Here is a 26,379-nt window from a genome sequence, read left to right on the forward strand (position 1 = left end):
CAGGCATAGTACATATACTATCATAGAATGAGATATATCCATCCAAAGATATATCAACATCACAAATATGCCCCTTTCTTCAAGGGAAAGTTTGAAGACAAGCTCTGAAAAGAGCAGGTTCTAGGACACTTAAATGTTTCATGCCCTGTTGTGGCAACCCTATTGAATCTTGTGTGGTCATCACTAAAGGATGAAATGAAGAAGGGATTAAGAATGACCTTGTTTTCAAGAACACTGAAGAAAGCCATAGCAAGTAATGGTGACCAATGTATTGCAACAAAAGCCTAAGGCCATAGGAATTTAAAAGAAATGGCAGTAATATAGCAGCTGTTGCTTGGAGATATTCAAAATGTTCCCAAACACTAACTCATCCATTGGGCCGTGAATAAGAAAAGGTAGGACTTGTACTTGTCTGTTGTGTTTTGACAGCTACCCTTCTGTCAGCTTAATGCTAAATTTACCCAAGGCAGCTGTAGTAGTAGGACTGATCTGAACTGAACTTTTGTGTCACGGCAAAGCGACACAAAACGTAAATATTCATTCTGTCCTGTGCAGAATGAATTAATGAATTTTGAAGTTCCTTGAAAGAAAAGTGAACTTTAACTTAATTCTTAGACCCAAACTCAGAATAAAATCAGCATTAAAATTTTTGGTTTTGGAGAGCACCTTTTATTTCTTAGTGTACTTTTTCATTTGAAATTGTAGCTGTATCAGAATAGATTACTGTAAATACCCAGTCCTAGGACAGAAAATCATAGAACCACTCAGGTTGGAAAAGACCTTAAAGATCAAGTCCAACTACGACCTAACCACACTACCCCAACTCTAACAGCCCTCTGCTAAATCATGTCCCTGAGCACCACATCCAAACGGTTTTTAAACACATCCAGGGATGGTGACTCAACCACCTCCCTGGGGAGCCTGTTCCAGTGCCTAACAACCCTTTCTGTAAAGAATTGTTTCCTGATATCCAACCTAAACTTACCCTGGTGCAACTTGAGGCCATTTCCCCTTGTCCTGTCACCAGTGAGAAGAGACCAACCCTGCTCTCGCTGTAAGCACCTTTCAGATATTGGAAGAGAACAATAAGGTCTCCCCTCAGCCTACTTTTCCCCAGACTAAATAAAGAAATAAGTCCATCAAACACACGTTAGTACAGATCAGTGTTAAGATTCTTCAGCCTCTGATGTAAAAAGTGTGTTAAGGTCGGCTTAAGTGCAGACTTGTCTCTGGTTTTGCTGTCCATCTGAACTATATTTTGAGTTTGAAACTTCTGTCTTTCTCTTTTCACTCTGTGCAAGACATGTCTTACAGCAAGACAACTAGTACATACACCAGCAGTGAGGTTTCTGAAAGAGAGTGATGGTAATTTAGTTATGGTGGAGAGTAGCTTCCTTTCACTGCAAACTAAATGTTTGTCTCCTTGCTTACAGTAGGGTTGCAGAAAGAACATTAGTAGGATAAATATGATTTTTTTGTAAGGAAAAGATTCATTCCCAATTAAAAATTACACCAGAAATCTTTACTCAGATGCTGAGTTCCAATTGCCAAGTACTTGGGCTTGTTTGGGACCCCTAAGGCTTTGGGAACCCTGAGTACTTAAAACATTGATAGAAAGTAAAGGAAGACATCTCCAGAATGTTGTGCTAAAGTCTGTGTTTCTTTCCTTTAGAGTGATGGGGTGAGGAAAAAAAAAAAAGTGGATGGATTTTCTGTCTACCTTCATAGTCCCCAATACACCTTGCATTTGGATGTCCAGGTTAAGAAATAATAATTATTTTAAAATTACCAAAAGAATACAATATGAAATCAAGAGCAATATGGTGGGAATTGTTGCTCTTGTTTTAAACCCCATTCATGTCACAGAAACTGGCCTTTAACTACACCACTGATGCCCTTTGCATTGCCTTCAGTGATAATGTTTTTGGATTAAGATAAAGCTCAGTGTCAGCTGCAATCTCAAAATCAAGCTTTACAATAGGCAGAAATGCTTGAACCGGTCAGATTCCAATTACCTTCATTTCATTTCAGGATATGTTTCTTATTGTAACCACTGAAAGATGCCTTATTTCAATGTAACCCATTTTAAGTAGAATTCAAAACCTGAGCAGAGATAAGTAGTCCTGAGTGAGTCTCCAAAGGATGTGTTAGTGATAGAATTTCTCTTGCAATCCTGTGCCAAAACATTACATTATGACCTATCAACTGTTTAGCCATAATTACAGTTTTTCTATTTTGTACCTACATGGGAATTTATTCTAATTTTTAATTTCCCTGGAGCTCTCATTAACAGTTGAAACCATTTGCTTGATTTCCCTTTGTTAAGTATACTGAAAAGTCAGCTATCTTGGGAATAAAATGCAATTTCTTTATTAGGAAAACGTGTTTATTCCCTGTGCAGTGTTTCTGTTTTATTGTTTCCTTCCCTTCTCTGGATGTAAATGTTTAGGATAGATAGATAGATAAATTTGGAGATTTTTTTTATATTTTTCTCCTAATCACTTCATTCTTTCCAGCGTAGCATGGATATTTTTTGAATTATTTGTAAAATTAGTATGGTAATGAAGTGCAAGTTTAGGGTAGATGATGATTTTTAGCCTCAGATCAAGGTTCCTGAGTGATGGCAAAAATGCCTTTTCCTTTGCTTTCAGAGTCTGCTGCTGTTCTTGTTTTGCACCTGTTCATTTCAACCACCCTCTTTCATTCCCCCTTGATTTAGAAGAGGCAGAGTATGGCAGTAAGAAAATGGCCAGCTGAGTTGCAGGTTCTTAAGGTGTCATTCCTCCTATCCACATCTCCCATGGAATTTGAATGCTCCTTTAACTTAATATTGTTACCAGTTGATATTTGTATAATCTCTAAAACCATCATAAACAATATAGGTGTTGGCCTACTGTGCTAATACAGTGTGCATGGACACACACATTCTGCACGTGGAAAATGCAGTGCTGAGTCACTTGTCCAGGATCACAAATGGAAGTTAAAAATTAATCTCCCTTAATTACACACATTATTCAATCTGTCAGACCACACTGCCTCCATTGGTTAATGTCCTGCTTTTATTTTGAAGATCTCTTTTTCTTCAAGTAGAGCAATTGTCTTTAATGCTAAACTCAAGGTTTTATAACATTTTCTCATCAACAGAATTGTGATAGTTCTGCTCATTTTGATATCCTTCATCCCTTTCCCTGTGTGCTCTTACACAGATCTCAATGTCTTCTCAGGGCTTGAAGGCATTTTCTTATTTACTTACTTGTTTGTTGATTCACTAATACAAAGAGAGTTTACAGTGTGTAAGATGCATAAGAAACCAGAGGTCTTGAAGACAGATTCTTTGTTTTCCATGTTTTCTTCTTTAGATTTTTGAGCTGAGCATATTTGGACAGCTGTGACTAAAATGGGACCAAAACCTTGAGCATATTAGCCCAGGTTCAAACTTCTTTTGTAATAACCCAGGTCAGACCAGTTTGAGACATTCAGCTCTCCCTTGTGCGGTGAAATACCTGGCACAGACTTTTATGCTAGAGAATTCTGTGTGTTGATGTGCCAAGTCATTTCCTACAGGAGAAGTCAGCAGGGAGCTAAAACAATATTTCAGCTGCCATGTACTCCCTAAGGACAACCCATGGTGTGGGGAGCAGCCTACACCACTTTCTGCCCTGTTATATCTACGTGGAAATTGCAGATTGCCTGGCAGTGAGAGCCTGGAGAAAAAACTGGGTCCTTCAGGAGCACTTGGTTTGTGCTGCTCCATCAAGAAAACTGAATTAATTTTCTGTTTTTTTTCCGCAGTACTTCCCATCTGCTGCATGGCTGTGAATAACAGCGATGGGGAGAGCCAGAGGAGTGCTTTGCTAGCTGGCTGAGCAGGAAACCTTGGAATGTGGGTTATGGAGAGAGGCTGTTGTGCAACCAGAGCCTTTTCTGCCCCCTGTTCCTGAGATCAGACAGCTGGGGTAGGGAGCTCTGATGGATCTACTAAAGGAACTCTGAGGAGGTTCTTGGTTATTAATTCTTCCTCTGGATTCCCTTGGGTCTGGCTTGCAGCACAAGGTCTGTGACATGTGGATAGGCTGGGAATAAATGATATGTCAGTAAAAAGAATTGCTATTGCTTTTATACAGTCAGTGGATAGATCTCTGGAGAATTTTTTTACCCCCTTCTGCTGCGTCAAGTCTTTCCAACTACACGCACAAATCCCAGTTCCTGTGAAGACCCTTTATCCTTTCCTTCAGCACTTTCCACATCCACATGATGCTCTCTGCATGAGAGAGTTAGCATATCTTTCTTAAAGCTCTGGATATGTCTGATTTTCTCCTGTGTGAAACCATTCAGCTGCGGAGTTCAGATCACCCTGCGAACATTAACTTTTTATTATAATCATTATACCTGTAATTTAGGTAGGGTAAATGATGCATCAAATTTACATGTAATTAAATGAAGGTCAAGAAAGCCTGCAAATGACTCAGATTGGTTGGGAAGGGATCTAAAGCTGCTGTCAATCAAAAGCTGAGACAAGTATGTATTATCTGCTGCAATAACTGTGTGGTAGACTGCTGGCTGTGGAGTACACTTGAACTGATGTGCCTAAAACCCTTTACAGAGCAAAGAGGAAAGAAAGCATGAAATCTATTTGAAGAAGAGTGCTGTGAAATTCCTGATTCCAAATTGCTTCTCGGAGGGGTTTAGGATCTCTGTGTTTAAGATCTGTTTCTTTAAAATAGGATTTGCAGCCTGGAGTCCTTGAATGAAAACCCTACTGGTATTTCTCCAGGTGTAGCTACCTGGCTACCAGCTCCACATCCCCTTGTTATTAAGCAGAATATAATTGGCTTTGTAAATCATGTGTTACAGAATGCATCTGCTCTCTGTTCTGTTTTGCCAAGTAATAAAGCTGATTGAGGGTTTTTGTGTTTTTTTTTTTGTTTTTTTTTTGTTTTTTTAGAGGAAGTGTTATTAATAAATGGTGGCTGAATTAGGAAAAGAAAGCTACAAAGATGCAAAGAACCTATGACTTCAGATTGATTTGTGTTTTGGGCAAAGTGGGTCTGTATATCTGTAAGGTCCTGCCCATTCAGGCAGCCATTCAGCCTCCAGTTTGAAAGGTAAAGCTGAAATATCCCTGCATGTGTTTAAAAACCATTTGGATGTGGTGCTCAGGGACATGATTTAGCAGAGGGTTATTAGAGTTAGGGTAGTATTGTTAGGTTGTGGTTAGACTTGATGATCTTTAAGGTCTTTTACAACCTGAGCGATTCTTTGATTCTACAAAAGAGAAGAATCCCTTTGAATTGTGTTCTTTTAGTGGCTCCCATCTAGTAACACTGCACTGCATAAGCAAAGGCACTGAAATTATACTTAGATGCTGAAACTGGTAAAGATTTTCCAGTTTCACATTGCTTTTAACAGGAGCATTGAATGTAGTTTAATGTGATGGAACACACAGCATGCTTATAATGGAGGCAACATCAAATCGTTGGTATCTGATTTTGATTGTGGTGTATTCTCATTTTGATGCTCTGAATATCTGTGATTATAACTCCTGCCCTTCAAATATTCCCGCAAGTAAAAAGAGATGCCTTCTCCTTTTCCTGTCAGATGCATGGTCAGACAGAGCTACTGACAACTCAGAAAAAAGAAAAAAAAATTGTCAATAAGGCAATACACTAAAACTTGCCTGTAAATGTAATGAATATATTGATATTCCTAAGCCCTTCCTAAATTGAAAGGGGATGGTGCATATGGTCCTAAGTATAAAAAGCATAGAGGCATCAGGTATTGGTTAAATGCTGGAGTAAAGCTGAGGCAGCTGATAGCTGCAGAGCTGTTTACTGCTAGGCATACTCCAGTGCAATAAACGTTACTCTTAAAAAGATAAAACTATACAATAAGCTGTAACATAAAATAGAAAAAAAAAATTTCTTCTCCCATGAGGGTTGGAAACTATTGTGGTTCTATTTTGTTAGGCTTTCCAGTGACTTTGTTTGGGAGGATAACCAAGAGGAAAGAGAGAGGTTCTCTACATTCTTTGCTCCAGAAAATTATCCAGCAACTGGATGTGTTTAGATGAACTGTGGTGTCCAGCTCAGTATGGAGATGTATAGCACCACTCCCAGGAAACTGAGGCCAGAAAAATACCCCCATTCTGGGACTTTTGTTCAAACCTCTGTTGCCATTTCCACTACTTGAATGCTAAAAAGGAAAGATAATTAACCGGTGGTAGTGCTTATATGGTACGGCACCAGTACTCAATAGAGGAGTGTTGAGGGACGCTTTCCTGCCCTCCTCTGGAGACCTTAAATAGTTTATATTGTGTACTTTTTTAGTGCATGTTGGCCCGTTCTGATGGCAAGAAAGGTAAAAACTGTGTAGGAAGATTGTAATTTCCTGCTATGGACTGTGCTGGTTATTAGTAATTATCTCCTCATGATTAGTCACTTGAGTGATATATTTTCTTCTCCAGGTTGGATAATCAAAACTGTAGGAAAACAGAGTGGTAATGAGCTAGTGTTACTCTGATTCTCCCAAAGAAAAGTAAATAGAAAGTTCTGGGAGCAGAGTTCATTTATCACAGAAAAGTTTGAGAACTGTGCATTACCATTTCTCCTTTTGAGAAACTTATACCAAAAAAAACAAAAAACAAAAAACAAAAAAAATTAATAAGTGGGGGGAAAAAAAAAACCAAGGAAGTAATTAAAATTCAAACAATTTTTCTATGCTTCTGTATGAATGAGGCATAATTTATCTAAGCACTAATATAACTAATAGGGAGGGAATGGAACACACAGTGTGATAAATCTGATTTTGCAATTAATCAAAATGTTGAGGAATATATTCTTGCACTGTAGATTCAGCTTCTGCTAATAGTATACAATAATAATGTTTCAGTCACTAAGCAATCATTTTCTCTTATTTAAAAAGCAGCAGGTCTTTTTAGGAAAAAAAAAAAGTCAAATAAATTAAGCATGAGGAAATCTGGGCAACTAGGACATGTAAGCAACTAGGACATTATATGATCTTTTCCATTAGAGGAGAATCTGATATTTGGGACTTCTCACATATTTTCCTGCTATTTCCACCCACCCCATTCTTTGTCTGAAACTCTAATTTCTAATTACACAGCAATGAATAGATAAACCTGGGAGCAAAAATATCAATAGGGAAATTGTAGCAGCTCTAATGGATGTAACTTCATACAACCGTAGAATGGCCTGCGTTGAAAAGGACCTCAAAGATCATTTTGTTTCAAGCCCCGTGCCATGTGCAGGGTCACCAACCACTAAACTAGGCTGCCCAGAGCCACATTCAGCCTGGCCTAGAATGCCTCCAGAGTTGGGGCATCCAACTTCAGAAATAGCTTTTAATATTTGCGACCTTTTCTTTAAACCAAATATTCACATCCTTATCTACAGGCCAGTGATTCCACCTGCAAACCCCCAAGGTTTACCCCAGGCCAAGAGAGTAATCACAGACCCAAATATGCTGTATCTGATTGGAGAGGCAGAACTGTGAATGTGTGGATGGCTTACACCATTTCCATGTCCAGAAGATACAGGTTCACCCTCAGCTCTCCATGTATCTGATGGTAAGAGCTCCATTGGCTGTGAGTGGCCTTATGTTTCACAAAAAAAAAAAAAAAAAAAAAAAAAAAAAAAAAAAAAACCAACATTTGGAATTTAGTTGTGAAAGGATATTTTAGTGAAATAGCATCATAATGCAGAAAGAAGATGAGGAAGAATGGAAAACAGAAAAATAAAATCAAGCCCCCAGATCAACATTAAGAGAAGAATGTGAAATGGCAATTATGTGGTATGCAATGTGTTCTGGAAAAAAAAAATAGAACAAATAATCTGCAATGAATAATTCATTGTACTAATTTGGCTGTTTATTGCTCTGTGGAATATTTTAAAGCAGGTTGCAGTGTCCTCAATTCCTAACTGCCTGGGAATAAATTTCTAAGGGTAAAAAAAAAAAAAAAAAAAAAAAAGAAAAGAAAAAGGCAGCAAAAACAGAGCAATTGAGTTCCTTAGTTAGATAGTAAAGAAAGATAACTTTTCATGGGTTCAGAGAGCGCACTGCATACTATTATGGAGACTATGTGAAGCTATTCTTCAGTAGGGAGAGGCTGAGGTGAATATCATAGAATGAATCACAGCGTATGAAAAGTTAATATCTGAAGTAAGAATATTTTATTCATATATATATTCATATATATATACTGGAGAATTCCTAAGTTCCGAAGCTTAAATATGTTGTATGTTTAAATAAAAAGGGAAAATCTGTTGTAGGAGTGAGAACAAAGAACGGTGCTAATTAGCAGGAATAAAAATAACCACACCTTTATTTCAGAAGTAACTATATGCAAAATTATAGTCTGTATACAGACTAATAATGAACATAGAAAATGTACAGTTGCATTACATGCTTAGGGATGATTAAATCTGAAGTCTTAAGTGCTTTATCATAGAATCATAAAATGGCTTTGGTTGGAAGGGACCCCAAGGATCATCATGCTCCAACTCCCCTGCTGCATTCAAGGCTGCCAACCTCCATGTTTAATACCAGACCAGGCTGCCCAGGGCCCCATCCAGTCTGGTCTTGAACACCTCCAGGGACGGGGCATCCACAACCTCTCTGGGCAGCTGTTCCAGCACCTCACCACTCTCATAGTAAAGAACTTCCCCCTGATATCCAAGCTAATAACTACATTTTCGATGGCAGTTTACATAGTATGTCCCATTGTGAAACTATTCATACTCATCTATTACTGCTGCTTTCCCTCTTAGAAGAGAAACTGAATCAGGAAATTGACTCTACAAAAGGGTTCAGGCACCTTAGCAAGGGTGTGTGAGACAAAGATGAGCAGGTGGCTTGGCCTTTCCTTGGTGGTGTAAATCTTTCATTTCCTTTAGATGTAAAACCATGCTAAAAACAAGTGGCTCTGAGTTATGCTTTGCACTTCACATTTCATAGCAAGCTGTGACATTGCTTGCTGATTTTAACAGGCTATTAGCATGATGAGAATGAAGGTTTAATCCCTTCATGCGTGACGGATGATGACTGATAGAAAGCCAAAATGCTTCCTAGTTAAAGTTCTAAATATTCAAGTAAGCCATTCCCAGCAAATATTGGCAAACCTTAAAAATATTGGCAGGTCATATGTTAAAAGATGAAAAATCAGTGGGATTACCCATTAAACAGGTGCTTGTGCAAGGATTTACCTTAGTCAGAAAACTGAGTTTCAATCCTTGAAGATACATAGGTGGCCAACCGCTGTTAGATTAATGAGAAGTAGAAGCATGAAGTTGTGGATGCCCCATCTCTGGAAGCATTCAAGGCCAGGCTGGCTGTGGCTCGGGGCAGCCTGGTCTGGTGGTTGGTGACCCTGCACATAGCAGGGGAGTTGAAACTAGATGATCAATGAATTCCTTTTCAACCCAGGCCATTCTATGATTCTATGAAGTTGACTTAAACATCTTTCAGCACCGAGATGTTTATGAACTTCTGATTTGGTAATCTCTATACATCCCTGGACACGTTAATTCAATAGATATTATTTCTTGAATATCTTTCTGTCCCGGAAACACTACTCTCTTGGAATTGCTCTTCACCTAGGCTTCTGATAGGAAAACAAATGAAGTTGTACCTTCTGACATTCTCCTTAAATCTTTACTGTGAGTTACTACACAATTTAAAAGCTTAGTTTAGTGTGTAAATTATGGGATTGAATGGTGAGTGTGTTTGTCAAGTAATCTGTTCATTGCCTGGCAGACAAATGTACAGGAAAATAATACTTCAGAAGCTAAGAGACAAATAGAACAAATGGAAAATGTTTCAGACTAGGCTATTTGATCATTTATGATTACAAAAAAAAACTTTTTTCCAAGTAGATGTTTACCTGTTATAGTTAAATAGGCCACATTAAGAAAGTGTTGGCAAATCATGACATTTTAATTTACTAATATCTATTTATCAGTACATCCTTAGTTCAGTGTTCACGAGACACAGGCAGACTAAAGCAGCAAATTAAAATTAATTAAAATTAAACTTGCTTTACAGCTCAAACTGACATGCTAGTAGACTTCCTATCATTTATGTAACTTTGCAATTATGGGCTTTTTGTAAGACTAAACTCAGGATGCATGTTCTCTTTGTTCTACTTTCATCCTTAACAAGTGTGCTGTGCTAGTCTGGGATCTCCAAAAGGAATAATAATACTAAAACTGAGGAATGACTACACTGCAAGGTTGTGATGCTTTTTCTGTTCTGTTATTCCTACTGGTATCAGTGTTGCAGGATTCAGTCCTAAAATTTTTACAAAACAGATGAAAAAATATCATGCTCTCTGTAATTTTGTAGGAGATCGGATATTTATTTTTACCTAGATAGTCAATGCTTCATGTTTTAGCTTGCAATTCTGTAAAAATAATGATGTCACAGTATTGCTGCTAATCCATAAGACCTCCTATGTTGCAACTAGGAACCTTCTAAAGGTTTTGGTTGTAAAAATATATGGCTGCTGCAAATCAGTGGGATTTCCTACAAGCACTTAATTTGGATGCGGTGTTTGCACAGAAAGATTGAGTAGAAGGTCAACTTAATTTCATAAGGTTTTATCTAAAACCTTTGTTTAGTCTTCAGCTCCATAGATTTTGTATTATTTTAATGAAGTTTAGCTTCTAGCATGAATAAAGAAGAACAGGCTCCTGAGAAATAAGTGTGTTGGGTGGCTGGCAAACAGAAATGAAGAAACGCAGTTAAAATTTGTCCCAAGACACAGGGAAAGTGGTGAAATTGTACTTTATTAAAGTGAAAATATTAGCAACTTGGGTGGGTAGAGAGAACCTCTGGGTTATTTTCATGCACACCTGGAAAAGTCTGTATCTTCTAATAGAGATATCCCAAATATTTAGTGCAGAATAAGCCTTGTTTGCCAAGACCTTATGATAAAGAGTAATACGGTCTTATTGCAAATTATGATTGAGTGAAATGTGACTTTAAGAAACATGAAAGATGAGACAGAAGTTTTAGAAAAGTTTATTCTATATTTGACAGATCATGTTAATTTTGAGCTTTAAGTGTACTGAATTTGTTAAGAAGGCTGATTATTTTTTTAACAATTCAGGCAGATACCTGATTTACTGAACTTTATCGAGGGAAGGATGAAAGTCCAAGTTTAAGCATGGAAGCAGTCTGAGTAACTTCCTCAGAATTATTCCCTGTGAAGAAACATAAATAATGAATTTGTAATTTCTTAATTCATTTATACCTTAATCATTTCACACTGCAACACAGCAGAAGTTGGTTCACGCAATCTGAATAAAAACTCTCTCAGTAGTGCAAAATGATAACATGATGTCCTGCCATACTAGCAGCATGTTGGACAGATTAGTTTTGTTTACATCTTAAATGTTTCATGTTCTAAGCTGAGTGGTGACAACACATGATCACTGCATTCCTTCTACTGCATTTTTCATGTTCTGTTATACACTGCTGTGTTTCTTTTGGGGTTAGGCTACTGACCTGAAATTCTATCATTCTTTCTTTCTTCCATTAGAGATCTTGGTGGATCACTTAATGTTATTTGAATCTCTCCATTCCTTCATGTTCTATTACTTAAAAAAAAAAAAAAAAAGAATGTGCCACACCCTATTAAATTAAAAGAAAATTCATTTACTTCAGTTGACGTTGGTTGAAATTTGATATGTGCTTTCTGTTTCTCCCATAAAATGGGTGCTTGAGTCTCTGGATTGAAGGATGTCCAGATGGCCTCCCCAGTCATAAAGAGCGCAAGTGATACCTGGATGTCTGAGACCTTGCTTAGGACAGAGGTGTTCTACAAAGATTTATATTTAAACAACTGCACCTAGGCTTCCTGGTGGTCTCAGTGACAATGATGAAATAGTCATGAAACACTTTTCTCACAGAAGAATTTTAAAGGGTTAGCTTTCCACATTGTTGCAGAGCCTACTTCTAAGTTGTGTTAAGTGAGAGTTTTCCAGCACTCTTACTTCCAGCCCATATTGTTGAGTTCAGGATTCTGAGCTTTGTACAAGTCAAAGGAGTTTACTTGTTTCCTCTACTTAGGCAAAAATTGAGTAGGTGCTCAAGCAAGTTAAGCTTAGTTGGGTCATCCTGATCTTATATTTCATTTTTTTCCTTAAAAGAGTTTGTTTTCTTCAGGAATTATGTCTTTTTGTTCTTTTCCTATCTGCTGTTAGATGATGACGATGGAATGGAGAGAGGATGGAGATAGGAAGAAGAAGCATTCTTGGATTAGGAAATATTATTAAACTGACATAAGTGTTCACTTACTGATATATCTCACTGGTTGCAGTACTAATATTACAGTACGTTACTAAAATGTGACGTTACTGTTAATAGTTGCTAATAATTACTCCAGAGACGAGATCATGCAAAAGTAATGATTTTTTTTTCTACTGGTGATATGTACGTTTGTGAACAAACATTTTCACAGGAAGAATATTTCATCAGAAATCTCTGATGAACACCGTGAGATCTCACTAAGAATTGCAACCATTTCCATTGAACCAGATATTGATGCATTGGTTTCAACAAAAACAAGGTCAATATCCCATTAGTTTTATGGTTTTGCTCCTGTTTTTTACATTTTAATTTTAAAAAAATTAAATATATAAGTTTTGTTTCTTCTCTATGTTAAATCTATTATATATTTTGCATGCAGCCCAGCACAATTCCTCTTCACTCAGTGCAGCACAGACAAGACAAAAGGTTGTATACCCATGGCCCACATGGTCTGTTCCTCCTGGCTGCAAGGACCGTTGGGTCTTTCTGCTATGCGAGGCCATAAAAGGCCATTCAATCTTTTTTGTTGTTGTTTTTGTTCTTTTATTTATTTATTTATTTAGCATTTGTTTAATGTAGCAGATGACATGGAGCTTTCTGGTCTAAAAAAGGTTACTGTTATTCTGAGTGATAAATAATGCTGTGATGGAGAATAATAAAGCCAGCCTTATGGCTATTTAAAGCTAAGGAAATTACTAAGAATTCAAATGGGAGTTATCCAAAGGTGGGATTCAGTCTCCAATAAAGCAAGACCCACAGTACCCTGCCAAGCGTACAGAAATTGTCTGTGAATATACCATGCATGATTTCAATGGCCTATTCACTGGATCATTAATGCTTTGTAACAACTGCCTGAAGGAAGACTTGTTCTGCGTGAACTTACTGAATCAGTAATTTCAGCTCTGTAGTTCAAGTCGAATGTGTGATGAACTTTTCTGCCTAAAGACTAATCCTGCATAAATTACAATCCAAGTGCTGTGTAGCATTTCTGCTTTAGTTATCCAATCTTACTATAACACTGAACTGGGTATCAGACAGGTGCCTCATGGGGCAGACTGCATTCATGAGGAGAAAAGGATTTCTCCCTTGCTCAGTATACATTGCCATTGAGTTTCAAAGAAAAAGAAGAGGAAAAAAAATTGACAGTTCTAGAATACTACAGGAAAACTTGTAAATTATTCTGTGCTAAAATGTGATTTCTTGGGGAGCAGTGTGAACTTTTATTTAAGCTAGAAATTAAGGGTGTCTACATTTTAAAAAGTGAAACACAGAAAGAATAATGGTGAAAAATTCATGCGTTCCTAACTAATTCTTTCCTTTTGGCTATTCATCTGTTGAAAATCATCCTGAGATTTGTTAAAACCTCACCATAAGTATGCATGTTTCACTATGGAGCTCACCCAGATCTGAGCTCAAAAAGCTGACCCATTTTCTCATCTTTCTTCATTTTCCTCCCTGCAGTGTTACCAACTTATCTACACAGTTTCTTCTTAAATTATTCCTGAGAGCATACAGAACTTAAAACCAGGAAATAATCCCTGAAACTTGATGGTTCCAGCATTGTGCCAAATAGCCTGAAAGGCACTTCTGAGAAAGGAAGCAACCCATAAAAACAGATGAATCTCATATCAGAAAGAGGAAAATCACCAGCCTAGGTGATTTTCCATCTCTTTCTATTTATCGGTAGGCAAGAAAAATCATGTGGTGGTTCAGTGAAATAAAAAAAATATATATAAATCTTATTTTAGTACTGGTTATTGTTGCCTGTTAGAATTACGCAGGAATATAGTTTATTTGATTTGTTGTTTGCCCTTGTTCTTTCTTGTTCTTAAAGCCTATGTGTCAAGATATATAATAACAGCTGCACAGATAAAGCAGGACAGGACACAAGAAACGTATTTACTCTAAAGGCATTAGCTCAATGATATTGCTGTCAGTATCGACAGTGAACAACAAAAATGCCATATTTTGTCTTAAAATTTGCTAGTATTTGAGAACTATCTTATGTAGCATCACACTGAATCCCACTATGTAATAATGGGGTTTTTATGATAATAATAAAGCACTAGGTTCAACAGCTCATGTTCAATAGAGATTGAACTGCTGAACAAGATTCAAATATATTGCAAACCTAGAAGTTGGTCCAATGCTTTTTGGTCCAAAACTCTATCTCTGCAGTACCATTCATTTCTATGGATAAGCACTAAGAATTGCTAAGGCTTTTCCTTGGCAATGAAACCTGTTATGAACTTTTTACTTTTGTACTATTGGATACAGGCTACTTGCACAAGTAATTCCTGTAACTTGAACTACTATTGTGATTTCAATGTGAAAGACATTCAGAGTTGAATTATTGGCTGTATGGATGCAAGATGATTGTGACTGTCCCTCCCTCTCACAGCACTCATCTGGAGAGCTCAAAACCCACAGACCAGTTTGCTGATGCTCAGCAAAACTGTACATTTTCCAAATTTTCACAAGGCCGTCTGATTCATGGGAGATTTTCTGCCTTGGCTCAGCTGGGGCCAAAGAAAGGCTTCCTATTTTAAAAATTGACTGGCTGCTTTGTAAAAAGACTTTTAACTAACAGAAATGTCACTTTCCTGAAGGAGGTCTGGTCTTTGTAGCTTATGGGAGAAGTAGGAATTGAACCTTGAAAGTCATTCTATGTTGCTGTAAAGAAAGGATGGTACCCACTCAGGAATTTGCTCTGAGAGACTGCTGCTCCAGTACTACAGTGCTTCTCCTTTCCATTAAAATAAATTCTTTGCTAGGCATTCATTAACATAAACCTTTGATCAGCGCAATTATCTCTAGGCAAAAAAAAATCTTTTTTTCCTTTTGCATTAAATTATGAACAAAATATCATCAATTCAGCAACTGTTCCTTCAACCTCTTTTAAAAACTATACCTAATACATGCAACAGAATGCTGACAGAGTAATCCTCTTTCTTAAATCCTCTTTCTGTCATTGATTTGTCACAGGTTTGTTTCCATCAGCCTCATAGCCAAGGTGAACCCTTACTTCAAAAATTTATTTTAAGAGACCTATTTCTCCTTCTTTTTTTTTTTTTTTTTTTTTTCCTTTGGTGAAGTCATGAATGTTACATAAGGGACAAACTCAGCCTAGTGCTCCTTGTATTACCTGATACATGTCAAAGTAATGATGATTAAGTAGGCATATGAAAAAAAATATCCAAACAGCTTGTTCCTGAAGCCTTCCAAACCCTTCAAGCCAACCTTATTATTTTAAGATTTGTCATCTTATGCTACCTGATAAAAGAGAAGGAAACAAGAATGTTGCACAGTGCTGGGAGGTTGGTAAAATTTCAGAAAGTAAATTCCAATTCCAGCATATTCAGAGAAGGGAAGAGCTGCTCTCACTTCTGGCTTTCCAGGGACTACTCATTCTTCAAAAGAAAAAGAAATTGTTGTTTTGTGAGCATCTTTCTCACAACAAAGTATAAAAAGGATATAATTTCAAAGAAACCTTTCACCATTTCCTCTCTTTTTGTTAGAAATTTGCAGCACTTCACATGCATGGAATCAGAGTTAGCTTAAGTATACATGTCTCTGAATTACCTGTATCTTGTGTGCATTTATTCATTGAAATCATAGAGTCATCTAGGTTGGAAAAGAACCTCACAGTCACCAAGACCAACCTTCAACTGACCTAATCATAATTCCAAATCTTTTGCATGCTACAAGTGCATGGTGGTGGTTTTTCTTCAATACTTAGAAATGTGCACTTGCATTCAAAGCTCATCTTGTGGTATTTTTCTCAAAACTGATTTTCAAGGCTATTGGATTTATTTGAAAGTGATACTTTACGTATATGTTCATTTCATCGAATGTTTAGATAAAAAAGGTGCATGGACTTGATGATCTTTAAGGTCTTTTCCAACCTGAGGTACTCTACGATTCTAGGAACTTTTGTTTAATGCTTTTGATTTCAATCTTGTGGCATGATCTAAGAGATGATTCAATTTAAAATATTTCTAAAGATGTTTCATAGAATCATAGAATGGCTTGGGTTGGAGGGGACTGCAAGGATCATGAAGCTCCAACCCCTCTGCCACAGGCAGGGCCACCAATCTCCACATTTAATACTAGACCGGGCTGCCCAGGGCCCCATCCAGCCTGACCTGGAACACCTCCAGGGACGGGGCATCCACAACCTCTCTGGGCAGCCTGACCCATTGTTTAATTATCCTAGTTATGAAAAAGCCTTCCCTATGTCCAGCTGAAATTTCCCTTGCGGCAAACCATGACTGTGGAATACATCTTCCATGTATTGTATTATAAACTTCTGGGTAAAAAAAAGGCAACAAGTCTGATTGATATGTGTTAATGACACTATAAAACTGTTAGTGATCTTTCCCCACTCACACCCCTCAAAGCTTCCTTATGTTATTTATATCAATGAGAAGCTTTAAGTTTCAGTGGCAGTGAGATACAGCCTATTTTCTGCTTCCATTTCTACCACAGATTGAAGACGAAAAAAACCCAAAATCTTTCTTTTTTTTTTTTTTTTTTCAGGCCAAATAAACACGTCTGCAAACAGATCTTTTCTCTTTAAAGTCTACCATGTAAGTCTGACATTTACAAGGAAAATGATTCACAAATGCACATTTTCTGAAATGACCATTATTTATACATCCTTCAGAATGTCTGCTTCTTTTAATGTATTCATTGACAAACTTAATTCAGAGAGTAATTCTGAGAATTTTGTGCCCTGTTCTTTTGCAGTTTCAATTGTCTCTGTACATAAAATACGAGCCATGGTTGCTGTTAGAACAAACCAGTGGATCAGAGCAGTGGACCAGTTCTGTGTCTGACTGAAATAAAAACAAATCCAAGAATTGAAGGAAAAGTAATCAGATGATGAGCAATTTGTGACATCCAGACCTGTAGAAGGTGAGTCTAAACTAAAAGCACTGTCAGAACTTATGTTAACCATGCTTATGCAAGTAAAATTATCTTAAATTTCCAACTGCTTCTCATAAAAATGTTGTAAACTAAACAGTGAGAAGGAAGAACTCCAAAAGGTGGTTTTATTGTCTACCTTAGAATATAAAGATATAGCCCTGAAGCATCTGGGTTATTGTGTCCTGGACTGCTCTGCTCTGGTGTCAAAGCTGGCTTCAATATTGCAGAATTTTAGAATTTTTCTAAAACACACAGAAAATGAATGAAAAAGATGGAGTAAATATTTGTATCTGATATGTATTTATCATTTGATTGTAGAAAGACTATGAAGATAGTTCCCTGAAGGGAAGATCTACCTATTATTTAAAGAAAGACAAGAGCAAGTTTTAAGGACGTTTTTGCTATGAATTCCTCAAAATAAATGATTCTAGTATGATTCTGGAGACCATTTAAGAAAAGTTCGTATCTCTAAGAATGTACTGCAATCCTATGTTATTTTAGAACACAGATTTTCACATAGCTTCACTATCAGTGCTGTCAAGGAAGTGCTCTGTCTCTGTCATTTTTCAGTAGTTTTGATCAGAAATATTTCATGAGTTTTTGTGTGTTTTAAGTTCAGGCTCTTCTTTTTGGCTGGATGCGTTGCTTGCAGCCATTCAGAGCATGGTTGTCTTTTGAACCGTGTGCTCATGCATAGACACCTCTCATCTTTGCCTGACGCTAATTTACAAACTTCAATTTGTACAGCTGAATATCTTAGAAGAAGATAAAGAAGCACATGCAGAGGTGCCAAGGATGAGAAAGGCAACTTGAATTCTGTCTAGGAAGCAGCAAAATATACTACTGTAAGTCCCTCTGCAGTCACCTATGCCAAAAAAGCCATTGATAAAAGACAGGAAAAGGCCGAGTCCTCATAGAGCTCTGAGACAGGGACATAAGAAAACACACAGAAATCTTTATCAAAAGGTTTCTATGAAGATATTTTCTATCTTCATGTTATTTATTATCTTCCAGAATGATGTATACTGAATGAAGAACACGTCCTGCAGTTCATATTTTTCAGAGGTTTTCAGAGGTACTAAAAATTGTATTAGCCCTCCTTTTGTCTCAGGAACCTTCTCAGAATTTTCAGACAATTTCCAGAATTCTCACCATTGTAGTCCTTTCTTAGTAGCAAAATGTCACAGAGTTGGAGCTGAACCTCCTTGAACAGAGGTTAAATTGAACTTGGTTCCACTTATCCATGTGTTAATCTCGTCATAGGAGAAACAATAAATCAAGGCAGGTATGATTATAATCAGCAGTACTTCTAATAAATCACACCAGCTACATAAATCCCAGAACATAAATAAGGGGGAAAGTCTTTTCTCCTTTGAGCTATTGAATTCAGAATTCAATTGTCTCCTTACAGAAAAGCAGACCTATGAGTTGCTCAGTTCAAAGCTGTGTATGCTGGCAGGGCGGAAGTGGTCATCAGCTCTTCTCTGTCTTTATTGAGATTCTCATTAGGAGCTAACCACTGACATTATCACTTTGCACACTACTTTTTACATTTATAATCCTGGAGCCAATTTCTTGGAAATGTGCCCTGCTTTGAAATGTTGATTTTGAAGTCTTGTTCTGTAAGAACACATACATAAACTTTTATTTTAAATGATCAGAAAATGTCTTGCTCAAACACTTGCATTTTTTCTACCTTAACATATCTTTTTAAATTGAAATAATAATGAAAAACAAACCAAAAAACAGTTTTCAAGAGGCTTCATGGAACTTTAAATGAAATCTTGACATGCTCACCCTCCTAAAATAGAATACACAACTCATGCAATGAAAATGAGAAGAATTTCCTGAGAAACATCTGTGAAAATGGGAACACATCTCTGCCAGCTGTGTAGATTACTGGATATTGATCTGAAAGGTAGCTGGGAGTTCTCAAGAGCAAGGCTGAAGTTGTTTGAAAACACTGCTGCTATTGCAACTGACATCTGGATGAAATGTTGCACACATAATCTTTCTTCACCATCCTGTGTATCAGCCAATATAGAACAAGCTGTCAAAATGTCAAAGAAGCAAAAATAACCATGAGAATTCAATATGAGCACGTTTTAATGGCTTCTGCTAATATCCCTTGACATTCAGGATTATTTTTTAAACTTATTATGATGTGAAATTCAGTACTATACGTGCAACAATAATTCAGCTCCACCACCATCCTAGCCAAGGGCTCAGTTCTCAGAGGCAGCAGTCACACTATTCTGCAGCTTGGTGCAGCGTGGGCTGCTCATAACATAGCAGTACTCCTCTCCTGTGAGGTGCTGAGCAGTTCTGTTTTGATGCTGGCATGATTAATGGCAGACCATCAATTACAAGCAGTTTTTCTGTCTGTTGATCTGCACTGCCTTTGGAAGTGGACATTTCCAAGTGTGGGGGAACTCCCAGCTGCGGGCACATATTTAGTGGCATCAGCTGTGTGCAAGTGCAATGACCTGAGAAGGAGAGAGTTCTGAAATCCCATTATTTTGTCAGAGGACAAATGTTTTGGTAGAGAAGGGATAATCTAATTGCAATTCCCTTATTTTGCTTTTTATGTGTGCATATATAGGTATTTTTTACTTATGTATATGTTACATACACATATTCTAATTTACAAATCCAAACTCATAGAGGTGACTGAATGCATTTTCCACTTCTTTTCCACTCATAAGAAATGATGTCTTATCAAGTGGGAACAGGTTTGCAAAAAATTCAAGAGCAAAAGCCTTGAGATCTTGTGAAAGAATTAAACTGTTTCACAGTTACACTGTTATTCAATCTACAACAAGTGGAAACCTATCATTTTGGACATGTGCACTCAAATGCACATGACATATGTTAAGTACAAGTCTGAAGATGCTCTGGGCCATTTGAGCCATTACAGATTCTTTTCTTTATTATTCAGGACCTTTGAGACTGGGTACTTTTGTAAGAGCTCCTTCCTATTGAGTAGTGCATGGAGAAAATCAATCTCCATTTTTAGATTCTTGCTTCCATGAGCAGTAATTAATCATGTTAAACTAGTGGTATAAAAATAGATCATGTGTAAAACAGCTTCTTAATTTCCCTGCAGGTCTGTTGCTACTTTTTTTTCAGTGAATTTAACTCAATTTCATGTCAGTGGAAATTCCTTTCTGAAACTGGTGTGGTCACTTCCCCAATAAGAATAGATAAAGATTTGAAGAATTGTCTAGCTTTTGCTGTGCAGCTTTTCCTATCAAGTACTTTTATTTCTCTATGCATGCAGTCTGCCTCCTGTGAGATCCAAGACATTTGTATTCAGCAATGCAAATGGTTTATCTGAGCTGGACTTTAGCATTTAGGTATGCTTTGAGTAATGTTCTTGATCACAGTGAAATTTCAGATTTGCTAGACACTCAAATTTAAGTTTTATTCGGCATTAAAACAGATGCTTCTTCATAATTCAGATCCGCAATAGCAATTTTGGGGAATATACAGAAATAGGTATTTTGGTTTCTGATCATGTGGCTGGATTATTATTTTTGTCTGGATGAGACTGTATTAATTATGGTAGCATACAGGACAGGTGTGAAATTTTTTCTCTTTTTGATCTTGTTGATTCATCCTAATTCATCCTTTAGTATTCAGTAGTCGGTGATAGAAGGCTCTCTGAAAGACCACCTCTGCCTTTTTTCATCCTTCAAAGTTCAGCTCTGTAGGAAATCCGTCCTCTCTCTTCCCTTTTCCTCATTTACATTTTCATGAAGAGTGATGGCCAGTGCTAAGCCAGATGCTAGTCTGATACCATTACTGAGTTGGCTGGGAAGGATTTTCTGCTGCCATACCAAGCAATTTTCCAGTGGCTATAGGACCAGAAGGCTTCACCAGCATTCTATGAGGGTGAAGAGGATTGTACAGACCACAAAAACTCCTACCAGATGTTACTTTTTTCTTTTCAAGAGTAAGGGAAATGTATGCTTGTATACATAGATATATGCATATATACATCATCAAACAAATACTATGAGATTTATGTAACAACTAATTTCAAACTTATAATCTATAAAAAACATTGAATCTATCCCTTGGTCTAATATGGTTAAGAGATTTTTCTCTATGAGGTCTACTGGTCAATGTTAGGAAAATTGAGCATGCTCCAATAAGCTTGCTCAATCATCTTTATCCCCAAAAGAAACAGAGTCCTGAGCTCTCTTTATCTGGAAAAAAAAAAAAAAAAAAGGGGGGGGGGAGTGTGGGGTCTCTCAAAATGCTGGGGGATACAGCCTTACTTGAAGAAAAGATGAAGTCTAGAGAAGATCTGTCTACAGTTTTGATCATGTTCTGATCTTGTGTGCTGATTGTTGGATTTACAATTATTGTTCTTGTGTTTGTTTAAATTGGAAAGTTGGAAATATTTCAAGTAAATATCTATTGCATAATATTTTCTGCTTTCTTTATGCATATTTTTATTCATTGATTGAATTGTGACATAAAATAATAGAGCTGGTCAGCTGAATTATGGACTAATAGTTTTTGATGTCCTCATGTTAAAATGATGTCATCAAAATCATTTTTCTTAATAACCACGAACTCTTTCTGCTGTCTGTGGCATATACTGAAACCATAAACTTATAAGGTACTCACTGCATTTTCAACATAAAAATGAAAATGTTATTGATTATAAAATTCAACTCTGAAATCTCCAGTTGTATTTACTTTGTACATAATACTAAGTCAGGGCTACACCAAGTCTTTCTCTGAAGAACTGGACAGAACCAGCTCCTATAGTCCAGGAGCACAAGTCTGACTTTAGAACATGCTCCCATTTCTTGCAATACTGGAGGTTCTGTTCAGAGAACAGCCAAAGTGAAAATGAAGCAACAAATGTATTACAGCTACATTTTGTCTGACAGATGAACAACATTGATTTCCCTACAGTGCCTTTCATAAAAATCATCTGTATAGAGATGGAGCTGCACGGAATAGAAAGGTTTAAAGCTGTTATTTAAATCCAGTAAAATATTTTACTGGAAAGACGATGAGGAGACAGTTCAGGTTTAACTCCATGCCCTCCCAGCTATGAAGATAGATATGGTAGGCTTAAAAAATACCAAGAAATGTAAGTAATCACAGCAAACTGTCAAGAGAACTCATTGATAAGAAGCCAGCAAGTGAAACTATCAAGTCTCCAGAAGTCTGAAAAAGTTGAATGGATGTTTCGCCTAGATTCAGTGATGGAGAAGTTCAGGGGAAGAGAGAAAGACAGTCATGTGGACCTATGTTCCCAAAACTCTGAGATGAACCACTGCAAAGAGATAGTGAAGATGATGGTAGGAAAGATGAGTATAGTTTTGGTTTAGAAATACATGTTCAGGCTGTTCAAATAACTTATCAGAGAGAGGACACGGTAAAAACAGCTAACCTTTTGAACTGTTGCTACTATAATTATTATCATTATCTATTAATGAAAGAAAAAAAAAACAGGAAAAAAAAGGAAACAAATCCACCCTATCTAATCTAGCTTTCAGGATTCTTTGATAATGATTAGTCAAAGACAGGGAGGCTTTTTTATTTCACTTGATGTAAGCCCTGTCCACCCCTAGATATTTCTGCTCGTACATAAAAAGGTTATTATTTCTGTCATGTTTTATATTGGCTGTATGATAATGCTCTATATATACCAGTCCAGCAGTGCGCTCTGTGTGGCTTGGATTTTATGGAGAGCTGCAGGCTCTGAAATCACACAGATTAGCAAATGCTTTCAACTCTCAGTCTGGACTCCAATGCAAATTACAGACCTTTTTAGTAATTTATATCATTTAACTGCTACATTTAGAGAATGACAGAAAAAACAACAACAACAACAACAACAACACATCTCTGCATTTGTACTTGCACATACTTCAAGAAACACATCTATTTTCAGGAGGAATATAAATCATGTGCCAAATGATGTGACTTAGCAAAGAGCTTATACCAGTGACAGAATTTTCCAGTGCTGAGAACTGCTCAGTTCTTTGTCATATTTGTGGGAGGCAGCCTACTGTTTTGGTGTAAATAACAGAATGCTGTAGCAAAGGGACATATCTCAGAGCCCTTGATACAAGATATACCTGGCTGTCTAGGTGCCAATGACCTGACTCTGATTAAAGCATTTTAACAGGTGTGTTGTAAATGCTATTTTTCTTTATTTTTTTCCATATCCTTATAATTACAAATAGTTATGAACATTGAATAATTGTTTAGATTCGTTTGAGTTCTGAGCCTCATTAACAAGTTGCCTAGGGAGGTTGTGGGTGCCCCATCCCTGGAGATATTCAAGGTTGAGTTGGGTGAGGCTCTGAGCACCCTAATGGAGCTGTAGGTGTCCATTGCAGGGGAGATGGACGAGATGGCCTTTACGGGTCTCTTTCAACTCTGTACATTCTATGATTCTATGAATCAAGTGCTAGAAAGCAAGACAGTCTCGTTTCTTAAAAACTTCCATTTAAATTGCTTTCTGATAGTAAACAACCCCCTGAAGACTGAGTAGAGTGATACATAATCTGCTATTATTCTTCATATAACTTAAGGAAGAAAAAAAATTTCAATTATCACTGAGAGATGCACAGAGAGATACTAAGAAACACTTTGAATTTAAAGATTGATGGAACAAACTCAATACAAAACAGAGGAATTCAAATGTAACCCTATTGAAATTTCACCCCTGCTATGTCTCCAACTCCTGCAGTTTTTAACACAGCACAATGCACACATTTCATTTCTACTTCAGAGTGTTACTGACTCCAGGGTTTTGTGATAAAACTTCTTTAATAATTGTTGGCACTTGAAAAATTTTGCAATTTAAATGGAAAATTTGCTGTCTCTCTAAAAATGACTGTAGTAGCAGTACAATCTTGCTCATCAGTATTTTATAATCATTCAGCATTCAGATACTAAAATTAAAAAACAGCAACAATAAAGAAAAAAAACACATCCCAGTTTCCGCATTCCTTTAGTCTTAGCTGCCTAAGGAGAGCAGATGTGCCAGTAATGGCAGTGCTTGCTACATGATAATAAGTATTAGCAGCTCATAAAGAGCTAAATGCCATTGCCAAAGAGTTGTCATCTAATTTCTTTTTTTCCCCAGTCAATTCACTTATTCTAAGTGAATATTGTAGTTTGGCCAGATCCAGAGCTTATTTGAACTGCAGTTTATCTGCCCAGTCTGTCCTGGCAGGTGACCAGGCTTTATGCAAGTGCTCATTATCACCATAACATGCCAAATGCAGAAAGGTTGTAGTGGTCATCTCCCATATTTTCCTTCATTAGGGAGAGAAAATAACCTGAAAATGGCCTGAAATTGCATGTTGGGTGTATTTGTCAGAAGAAGTCGCTGTGGCCAGTTGTACAGTAGTCACAAAACGGCTTATAGAAGCTCCTCAGATGCCATCATTCCTTAGGATCATGTTCCTGTTCTGCATTTGGGAACATGAGGACAAACATAAAAGCAAACAGGAGACACCTGTGTGGACCCTAGGAGTGCAGGCTTCTAGAGTAAGCTCTGGGGTAGGGATCCTACAGGCTGAAAGCCCCTCTAAAGGACATTTAAGAAAGAAGATGGGGAGAGCCACATACATAATCCCATTGGGAACTGTCTTCTAGAGCATAAGGTAAATCCAAACAAAAATCTGAGAACTATACTTAGTGCTTTTCTACGTGATTAGCTCTCTCACTGTGCCAGAGAAAGGTCTTATACTTGGCTGTCTTTCCAGTATTGCTTTGCTCTTGTCAAGAACAAAGTTTTATTGGCTTTTTTTCCAACAATCAGACTTACAGATGAATACGATCTTGAATACCAATATTTATTGATGATTTTCTTCGTCCTTAGAGTTGGTGAATTTTTAATTAATTAATTAATTAATTAATTTCTAGAGGGTGTTCTGGTTCATTTTGCTATGAAACATCTTGAGGGAAAATCACATAATACATGAGTTTATCTATTCCTGCTCTGTATCAAAAAGATTCATTGATATAATCACTTATTTTGAGCAAGAGTGACATGATTTTTTTTTATTTTCAATACTGCCAAATTTTCAATAAAAAATGAAGTTCTGCAGCCTTTTTCTATTCATAAATAATATGAAAATAAGAGTAATACTATTCCTGTGCCTATCTCCTGTTTCTTTGGAGATACTTCTTAGTTATTTTCCAAGATTTCCTTTACAGTTAATTGAGATAAACTTGTGTTTCCATGGCATAAATTATCATATTTCTAAAGCAGATAACTAATTCAAGGCAGGTTTATCATATTTTATTTCTAAAAGGCTGTGAAAAAGATTGTCAGATACATAGTCCTTAAAAGTTACCAAGTTGCATACCCAGCCTGTAAATCTATTCTCAAAGACAAATGAGAGAATGTTTCCTTCCCTTTCACATGAATTCTGTCATTATACGCAAAAATAAAAAACCAGCTTTACCACTTATTGATGCTGAGATGCATTCTATTTCTTGTTTCTGTGAGCATTAATACGCTCCAAGAAATAAGTGAATTAATTTTATTCCTGGGAAATGTTTGAAGAAATAACAGAAAAGGTTTGATTTGTTCAAAACTAGGGTAGGAAATCAGTAAGGTTTTCTTTAATAACGGAAGCCAGTTAATTTGTGTTGCCTCAGGTAAAACAAACTACTTGTAGTGAAATATAGAAGACTTTTCTCCAGTAATAGATACTTCTGCTTGAAAAAAAAAGTACAAAGATGGTCCAAGTGGCCAGGTCTTTAACCACCACCACCACGTCTGGATTTCAACTCAGTAGCAGCTGAAGGGTAATGTTTTATAGGCATTTAATGAATATACTGTTACCTTAATCTTGCTTTTTTCTGTTCTTAAATGGTAAAAACTAAGAGTAAAATATCTGTCCCATCATTATTAACCTGATTTTAATCAGGATTTTTTAATTTATTGTGGTTGGACTGATATTTAAAATCTAGATCATATGTCACTCATATGCATACCTGAAATGTATAAAATAGATGTTCATAGCATCCAGACTAACTATATGGTATTTCCATATACAAGCTATTCCATTTATAACAGTTCAGTGTTTGTTCCTTTTCCTTTGGGTCATTGTTCACAGTAACAAATACTGT

The 26,379-nt window shown here is 36.8% G+C and overlaps 1 protein-coding gene across 10 annotated transcripts in view; it reads left to right on the forward strand.

The window, feature by feature from the left end:
• Nucleotides 1-26,379, forward strand: part of LOC100539913 (leucine zipper protein 2-like) — a 251,299-nt gene that overhangs the window by 38,651 nt on the left and 186,269 nt on the right. For all 10 annotated transcript variants that reach the window (XM_085223953.1, XM_085223956.1, XM_085223954.1 and 7 more), the window contains exon 2: nt 17,077-17,244. The gene's annotated coding sequence lies outside the window, so the exon portion shown is untranslated. The remainder of the gene's footprint in view (nt 1-17,076; nt 17,245-26,379) is intronic.

The sequence above is a fragment of the Meleagris gallopavo genome, chromosome 5 (genome assembly GCF_905368555.1).
Source record: "Meleagris gallopavo chromosome 5, MGAL_WU_HG_1.1, whole genome shotgun sequence".
NCBI lineage: Eukaryota > Metazoa > Chordata > Aves > Galliformes > Phasianidae > Meleagris > Meleagris gallopavo.